The following is a 9,792-nucleotide window of genomic DNA, read 5'->3' as shown; positions in this document are numbered from 1 at the left end:
ACACAGTGACAAAACATTAATATCTGCATTGGTTATTGGTCACTACTTTCTCTCAAAGCAAACCATTCAGTGGGCTAGAGACCTACTGTTTCTCGTAGGAACTGAATTGCTGTTGTTTTCATTGTTCTTGGTTTGCATCACTTTACTGGAATGGCTGATGAGCTGATATTGCACATCATTTTACTAAATGTTTTCAGAAAAACAAAACAAAAACCACCACTGTGAAAACCTTTGTTAACAAAGTGAAGACTTTAGGCAACAAAAGATTTGCTTACGTTCCTTCTATTTTACTACAAACCACAGGAATATGTTAATTTCATGAAATAAAAGAAACTAATGGTATGTAAAATTAATACGTATTTTCTTAGAAAACTCAGTTTCAGGCCAAGAAACATCTCTGTAAAAGTACAGATGAAATGGAGTTCAAAGAACACAGCTCGTAGTAGTACTCTTAATATAACAAATTTAAGAAGCAAAACAAAATCCCTGGGAGAAAAATACATCTGAAGCCATTAAAGTCACACTGTTGCGCTCTCTCTCCCCTGAGATTCTGTTGAATCTAGGACTCCTAGATTACTGTAAGCAGTAATGGTGTCTTCAAATTAAGTCTGAATGTGAAAGAAATGCAAAGCAGTTTGTGAACTCTTTCTGTCCTCAGAACCAATTACATTATTAAAGACCACCAAAACATTCCATATTTTAATTGGTGTTCAGGATTTCACCGCATCCTGAAAAATAAAATGCTGTTTCCTTTTCAATTAGTGCCCAAGAGATATTTAAGAACAAAACTGTATGAAAACGGTAATAGTTACTTGAGGTTTTATTAAGAAGAGTGCCACTTCATTTCCTTTGTGCATTTCCCAAAAGGGCATAACACCTAATCTCTGCCTATGCAATGCTGTGTAAAATACACAAATAAATCCATTGATTTCCAGTCCACAGTGTGTAGGGTGAAGAGAAACAATAACTTTATGTAGAGAATATTGATTTAAAACCATTGATTCAAAGGCCCAGAGCATCCAAACATTAGTTACTTTTAAGGAAAGTACCAAAGGTGACTTTTGACTGCTTTATCATCGACAAACACAAAGCAAGCAAACCCTGTTATTAAAAGCAGCAAGACACCGAGCCAGAAGCTGTGACAAAGAGCCAGTCTGACAGATGACAGACCCATAGAAGGAGATGTGAACGGGCATTCCAGGCAAATGAAATGTGTTGCATATTCCCAAGAAAACGAAGTAACTAACACAAGGTGTTTTATTCTAATCTCCAAATCAGGCTTAGTTTTAACCTCTATTCACATTCACACTGTGGCAAAAATATGGCCATGCTTAAGCACCAAGGCTTTTCAGCACCTCGTCCTCCTTGCACAATGTGTAATTCTCTCATGGTACAAATTGGTGGGAAGTACCACCAACAGGTTGGACATTAGAAAATAATTCTCTGAAAGAGTGGTCAGGCACTGGAAGGGGCTGCCTGGTAAGGTGGTGGAGTCACCGCCCCTGGAGGTGTTCAACATTTAGATGTTGTACTAAAGGACATGGTTTAGTGGGAAATATTGGTGGCAGGTGGACAGTTGGACTGAATGATCTTGGAGGTCTTTCCCAGCCTTGGTGATTCTATGATTCTAAGGAACACAGAAGCACCATTCTTCAGGACAAATGGTATTCAAACAATGGTTGGTAACGGCTTTATCCTGAAACCTTATCTGAGAAAAATCTAGCCACAAGTTCCCTTATAGATTTTTAAGTCAGACCTGGAATTCAGATTTCATGGTACTGGATTTTGGACTACAGAACATGGAAAATTAAAAAAAAACCAACATTCCTACACACAGACATAAAGACAAAAATGACTGCCAAAATAATTTTTTTAACTTCCAATCGTTTAGATTTGGCCTGTATCCTAAATTGTTTATGGTGACTCTTTCTCTGGGGACAACAGGTCCCAGCTCATGCACTAACACCCAAACTCAGATGGATTCTTATACATGTGTACCATAGGTATCTTTCTTGTTGTTGACTCAGCCATCTCTTACTGTAAGTGAACAAAACTGCTCTGGACCACCTAAAATAGGTTTCCATAATATGGAGATGCTTGAGTTTCAGGGACAAGCCTTCCCTCTGCTCATATTTAGAGGACATTTATACTTAAGTATTGATGCTTGATCAAGTGAATGTGTTGGGCTTTAAAGTGACTGGAGAGGAGATGTCTGTTGTGAAGGAAATTACAACCACGTCCCTTGTGTGACCATACTCTGACTGAAGCACTCCTGGAAGGGGCCTCTGTCTATATCCACGTCAGTACTGACACTAATGCGTACCTCCAAAGGGTGAAAAAACAGAATGAAGCCATGTCTGGATGTTATGGTTAGCATAAGGAGCAAGCTGTGTATATAAAGCAATGCAGTGTGCTCTTGCAGCTCAGAAAGCAAATGGTATCCTGGGCTCCATCAGAAGAGGGGTGGCAGCAGGGACAGGGAAATGATTGTCCCTCTCTACTCTGCCTCATGAGGCCCCACCAGGAGTACTGTGTCCAGATCCGGAGCTCCCAGGACAAGAAAGATAGAGAACTGTTGGAGAGGGTCCAGAGGAGAGCCACGAAGATGATCTGGGGACTGGAGCACCTCCCCTATGAACACAGGCTGAGGGAGCTGGGCTTGTTCAGCCTGGAGAAAAGAAGGCTACGGGGTGACCTCAGTGCAGCCTTTCAGTACCTAAAGGGAGCCTACAGACAGGAGGAGAATCAACTCTTTGAAAGGGTAGATAACTGCAGGACAAGGGGAAATGGTTTTAAGTTGAAAGAGGGAAGATTTAGGTTGGATGTCAGGAGAAAGTTCTTTACAGAGAGAGTGGTGAGGAGCTGGAACAGGCTGCCCAGAGAGGTTGTGGATGCCCCATCCCTGGAGGTGCTCAAGGCCAGGTTGGATGGGGCCCTGGGCAGCCTGGTCTGGTATTAAATGGGGAGGTTGGTGGTCCTGCCTGTGGCAGGGGGGTTGGAGCTTCATGATCCTTGAGGTCCTTGAGGACTCAAGCCATCCTATGATGTTGTGATTCCATGATACATGAAGTTTATTTTTGTGAGCGCTGAAACAGCCTTTGGGGAGATTGACTCTGGACAGATTGACAGCTCTGAAGTCTGAGACAGGACAAGAAGATTGCAGAAGACTTTGAAAGCTACCTCAAAAACCACAACAGCAAAAAGATTGCTTTTCCTGATTGGCCATCAAATACTGAAAGAAAAGAACCTTGACAACAGGTAACAGAGCTACGTGTCCCTGGTGAACATGTTCTATAATGAACCTGTAGAGGCTTGCTGTGAGATGGTGGTAATTTATTGTGGAATTTTGACCTGATTTTGCAAAGCCCTTGGATGCTCTTGTCAGTAGATCCACCTTTAATTTTAAGGAGCTCTGTTGACCAGAAGTGTGTGATTATTAAATCGAGTAGGTACAATCTTGACTGATTTTTGTATCAACAAGAATTTTTCAGGATAAGGATGACTTGAAGTCATTCATCTCAGCGTTATCTTTTTGTTTTTCATTTAAAGTTCTTTGAGCCATTTACTCAATAAATCCCTCCAATGGCATTGACATTTACTCTCTTTCAATCAGCTGAAAAGGAGATGCAATATTTATTTCTACAGCTTATCTGATATAGGCTTCTCTTCAGCCCCCAATAGCAAGATGGTAAGTAGGTGGGAAATAGCGAATATTGTTACTTTCAATAATGCTGAAAATTAGTGCACATCTTGAATATGACAATTTAGCAGGTTTTTTTTTCAAGCTGCTCTCTGCCAGTATTTATGAGCACACATAGAGCACAAGCAAAAGGGAAGTAACTTAAGCAGTGTAGTAAAAAATTACTAACCAATTTGAAAGAGAGCAGGGCTGTATACCAACAGCTGAGGTTCAAACTTCTACTTTTAATCACAAGAGCTACATAAAGGCCTTCCTTTCTAATAAAAATTACATCTGCAACCGGAAACTGACAGCCAGGATTAGAAATGATGATGAGCAGCAGTAGCCGAGGTAATCATCACTCACATATCAACAGAAAATTTCAAACTGATAACATTCTCCTAAGTGCAGTGTGCAGATACTGTAAGGAGCCACTTGGCTGAAGTTAATTCGTTTTGATTGTTCTCAGATCAGCTTAGAGTTTGTTAACAAGAATATTCACCAGAACACAGAGTAGACTTTTAAGACACATCAGCTGGGGGGTGTGGGGGAAATAAATTACTTTTGCACTTATATCACACACCCTATTACATTTATTCCTGGTCTCCTAAGAATAAAGAAACATACACTATCTGGTGATTTTTCTTAGACTAACAACAGACTAATATTACTAATTAAATTATTCTAGCAATCATGGACATATTCAAAACATTTGGAATAACAAGTAATATACCTTAAATGGATCCAACTTTGGCTGGGATTCACCTCAGCTCACATAACAAGTCTGCAGCATGGCACTTGTTTCTGAGTGAGCTTGTGAGCTTCCTAATCTCTTGGTATTAGTAGGGAAACATAAGCATTTTTAGAGTCCAATTTATTTGATTTAGCTCAAATGCCTACCTTAGGATGAGATTAATTATGTTGCAGAAATCTGGAAATCCCTATTTTCCACATTTAGACTGTGGATCAATCCCATTTCAGAGAAGCATGATGATGTGAATCCAGTTTATATCTTCAGTAAAGGATCAATAACATCCATACACACATGGACTACTTCATTACATGGCACCAAAGAATATTTGAACAGCAGTACCTGGCATATTGTAGAAAGAGCAGCCAAAAAAAAGGTCCCCTTCCACTACAAAACGTTGAGTATCAGATTAATATAACTGAAATGAGAAGAAAAAAAAAAATTGAGCAGTAGCTCAGTTTTACATGGTAAAACAGATATAACTATACATAACTGCAAAACATGTCGTGCAATGTAACTATACATGGACCATCAGGAGTAATCACATGCCTCCGTATTAATGTGAAGTTGCAACTTAGCAGATTGCTCAGTAAGAAATAGTCTTCTAGCAGACCATGATGGCAATGCAGAAAAAAACAGGAGCATGTCAAAATTCAGACTGTACTATTATCAGGATGTGGTGCTTTACAAGTTCTAACAGCTGCTGTATTAATATACCTACCTTGCATTTAGTCTCTGCTGCTTAGGCTCTAGGATATATTTCTTCCTATTCAGCTGACCAGCTATCTCACATCTTGCAGCATTTGGTAACATCAGGCATTTGAGTTTCAGTTACTTTTTCCTCTGTTACGCCTGTGCTCCATCAGGATGTTGGAAAGTAAGCTGAGATGCAGTGTTCTGCTTCTATTACACCTTGTACTGACCATCCCACTTGTGTACATGCAACTGTTTCTTTTCCACAAAATTTGAGAGCATGGGGGAAGGAGCATTCATTTTTTGTCTTGGTTAATACCATATCATAGCCTTTTTGCACCTCACAGTATGATCCCAAAGGGAACAAAGGACTGGGATATGTCCTGTTGTTTTCAACAGTACATCATTCCAGTACATTGGCAGTTCCAGTTAGCTCTACGATGATTCTATAGCATTTGTGCTTATCAATATAAAATGACCAGAAATTACTATTTTTGAAGGCAACGCTTCTACCCTCCTTCACATCTACCTCCTTTCTGTGCACTGACTGTAGCAGATCCAAAATCTGTTGATTCTCTTGCAGAAAATCTCCTATACTAACTTGGTTAGTCTGCTTCTTACTCTCTGTGTGAACACGCAAACATTGGAAGCTAAAGAAGGGCTGATGAGAGTTTCAACAGACCTGGAGGTGAAAAGACTGATGATTCATCTTTGCCCAGTACTCCATTTAACAGACAAGCCTCTTATAGAGTGGCACAAAGAAGATGCTTCCAAGTGAAGCTTCAGCTGAAAGTAACAAAAGGAAAAAGTAGAACTGACTAAATGATGTAGGAGATACCTCAACAAAGAGATGGCCGTGTTAAGGACAAAGTACAAATTAAGGATACGCTGTTGGGGTTTTTTGGAATGCCTGAGAAGTAATAAAAATGGCTTTATTGCTGGTGACAATGTTGCTGATAATGCAAAAACAATTATATTTTCTGTATTCAGAGATAAAATGTACTTGCATCACATGAGAATGTTGAAATTACTTTCTAGTCCCTTTTCAAGCCAAAAGAAAGTTAAGCAAACACTGACCAGCTATAAATATTTTGAAATCAACAGATCTGAGCCTTTTACAGTAAGAAAATGTAAAAGAAAACCCCGAGTAACGCTGTTGCTAGTAGTTTCAACAAATCTTTACGTTCTCAGAAAAGTCTGGAAGATAAACTAAGTAATTTTATTTCCATACAAAATGGATAGTGATTGCATTATTTGTAGTCAGACTGTGAGACCATTCCAACATAAAAATTATTGTAAAAGTTGCAAAATAATTAACAGTAAATCGAATGCAAACTGAAAATAAGAAGTAATCAATGTGGTTTTTGGGAAAATAATCCTGACTTTTATTCCTGGATATTCTTTTACTCCCCAGAGTTGAAGTTCTGCCATGCAGAGAAAAGACAGAAGCATCAAAATCTTTCAAGATGAACTCCTGACAAATAAGCTTTGACAGGAAAGCATTATCAGAGAGTTGTGGTCAGTGATGTTACAAAAGGGCGAAACGCTATTAAAAGCTTTTGCTGTTGGTTTGGAATTAAATCTTAACTCAAGGCTGACCAAGTTTGCAGAAGACAACATTTTGTCTTCTTGTCTTGTTGATAAACTGTGATAACATCATCAGTCACACAGACAAATCTGCATTACTGTGGTGGCACCACAGCATAATTCAACAAAGACAAATACCATCATCCCAGGAATGAGAAGTTAGCTAACATGAGCACTCAGTATACGAAGTCCGGAAGATTTTACCTCTATTTACCTTCACTATAACGACATTCCATATCCCATCCCATCGCCCGTATTTTAAGGAGGAGTCTGGAAAATAGAAGAAGGTAGAAAAAAGAAGCACAGAATTTGAATAACACATGCTTTAGCGAGAGTTCACGCTCTCAATTTGTTTGACTCATCCAAAAGGAAGCGGGGAAGTGATTTGATTACCACGTCTAAGTACCTCCAAGAGGGGGAACTGCAGGATATTAAGGAGCTGTTTAACCCAGGAGAGAGAAACATAAAAAGAATCAATGGCTGGAAGCCACTGTCAGAGAAATTCAAATGAGAAGTGAGCCACATTCATGACCCTGCGAGGGATGAAACCTTGCAACAAACTGGCAAAGGAAAGCAGTTTGACTCTTCATGCCTTGAAACCAAGACTGGGTGTTTTTCTGAAAGGTGTGATTTAGCTGAACACAAGTTATGTTTCAGTCAAACAAATTACTGGGTTCAGTGCAGAGGTAACGGTAAAATTTAATGGCTTGTGATACGAGAGATCAGACTCAATGAATTAATACACACCCCCAGGCTAAGCTCTACTAATCGATGTATCAGTGGTTTATGCTGCCATCCACCACTACAGCATCTGAGCATTTTCATATTAAATCAATAGTGATAGCGAAATCCCTGGTTGGACTTCAGGACGCTTGTGGAACTTTAAGAAACAAAATTAAACAAGTATTTTTGAGGTTTTCTAGAGGAGGTCAGAAGTTCTGTACTTCCCCTTCTCATTAGGCTGCATGTTGCTGCATTTCCTTTGTGCTTACATAAATTTTCAAAGTAGCGTTCTCAGTGTTTGTCAGAAACGGTCCTGCCAAATGCTTCTGTTTAAAAGATGTAGTTATGTTTGTGTCCTCAAATGCTCACAAATGTGCAGTGAAAAAACTTCAAATGATGTTTAGAATAACTGAGTCTTGATTTGCTGATACTAATAAAAAAGAAGTTTGGGAGAAGTTTTACACACTGCCTATACGGATCAGTGATCTCAAAAGCCTTTACATCGCAATGGGCTATTTGTAGCTGTTACATTTTAGCCACAAGAGTTCTAAATAATGTGCATGCTCTATTCTGCTCTGTAATCTCTAAAATTTTGTTTGGGATTTCTGGAATCAGAAGTCCATTTTCTTTCTCTGTATATGCACAGGAAAGATGACTGCTGTTCTCCTCTGCGGTGGAATTGCCAGGTCACAGCCTGGTTGAGCTCCAGGCGAGAAGGCGTGGATAAACCAGGGAGCTCAGCTGCAAGCAATGCACATGAGTGTCTGGAAGGAGTGGACCCAGGGTTCATCCCTCCTCACCCTCATTTAAGGGTTAGCAGCCAAGGGAGCTGTACCTCTCTCTCTGGATAGAGATTACTCTCCTCTTGAACCCTCATTGGAAGAGGTGAGCTAGTGTTTCTTCTTTGTCATTCTCTATTGCTGCATAGCACTTGTATCTCAGTAAAAGGCACTGCTATCACCTTCTTTAGCCCCACGCCCTCAGAGGCTGTCCAGAACCCACAAGAATAGGACAGAATCCATCACCCCACTGCGCACTGGTTCCACAGCACTTCTCTTTCGTTCAGGCAGTGCTCCAAAGCCCCACAGAGCCCATCCACCTCAGGTCAACTCACTTTAATTGTACCGGCACCACTGGTCATGCTTTCATCCTGAAACATGTCTCCAGTGAAGAGTCTCTATCCATAGAGAAAAATGAAGACAAAACAAATTTGGAAGTAGCTGATGTAACGTTAAAGGGAAAACTAAGCTTATTCTCATAGATACAGCCAGGGAATATACGACACTGTTCAAAAGCTGCACTGAGTCACTAACACCACCTCATGCCCAGTTCCCAAGATCCAGAAAGAAAATTATGAGAACACAGGCTGACACTAAGTCACTAAACAGGCAGTGGGGGCAGGAGGCAGGCCAAGAGCAGCAAACAGGAAAGCTGATTGCTTGTGACAGGCAATAAACCCTGCAAAATGTCAAATTTCCTTACTAGAGTAATAAACCAGAGGACAAATACAGAGCGTAGCACCCTGACACTAGGTAACAAAAATAGGTTTTATTTCTTAAGTTTACATTTGTGATCCTGGCTCACCTTGAACAACATTAACTGTGGCATAAAAATTAAAAACAGTAAAATAAAACATAAGAGAACACTTGTCAATGACCAAATATGAGTGCAAGGAACTACTCAGAAACTTCACTGCCTCATGCATAAGTTTTACAGTGTCCAACAGGAACGTGGAGCATCCCCTAAGCATCAGCTGCTCAGTGAGATACAGTAGGTTAGCATTAACAGGTTAAGACATCAGCTTTAAATTTTCTAGTTTCAAATCAGGAGTTAAAACTGATTATATTGCTTTCATTTACTTGGAAGCCTGAAAAAACATGACCTAAATACTCATTAACTCAACCACAAAGGTTTGCATTTCAGGATAACTTCTACATCTATTTTTACATTTTAAAGCAATTCAAATGAACATTAGAAATTGATTTAATTTCTGAACTGCTCTAGTAAAATATGTCCACACATGACTGCAGAACATTAAGATTCATAAGATATGGACATTAAAAAGAATTGAACCTGTTGTACCCAGATTATAATTCTGTGATATTAAAAGACCTAAAATAAAAATGAGGAGAAAGTGACCTTCCATCATATGAAAGGAATAGAAAATGCATTAAGCCATTCTAATAAATTGCCCATCTCAGATGTTTTAACATTCTTATTAATACAAAGTAGTTTTTTAGAAATTACTGTTTGATGACAGAAGAGGTGAGGGAGATGCAGGCACGTTTGTGTTTGTATTCCATGACCTCACAAAAGCCTACAACACAAAACGGTCACAAGTGAAATGACAAACAAATCA

The sequence above is a fragment of the Tympanuchus pallidicinctus genome, unplaced genomic scaffold (assembly GCF_026119805.1).
Source record: "Tympanuchus pallidicinctus isolate F22 unplaced genomic scaffold, pur_lepc_1.0 scaffold8, whole genome shotgun sequence".
Classification (NCBI taxonomy): domain Eukaryota; kingdom Metazoa; phylum Chordata; class Aves; order Galliformes; family Phasianidae; genus Tympanuchus; species Tympanuchus pallidicinctus.
Note: the sequence above shows the minus strand (reverse complement) of the source record.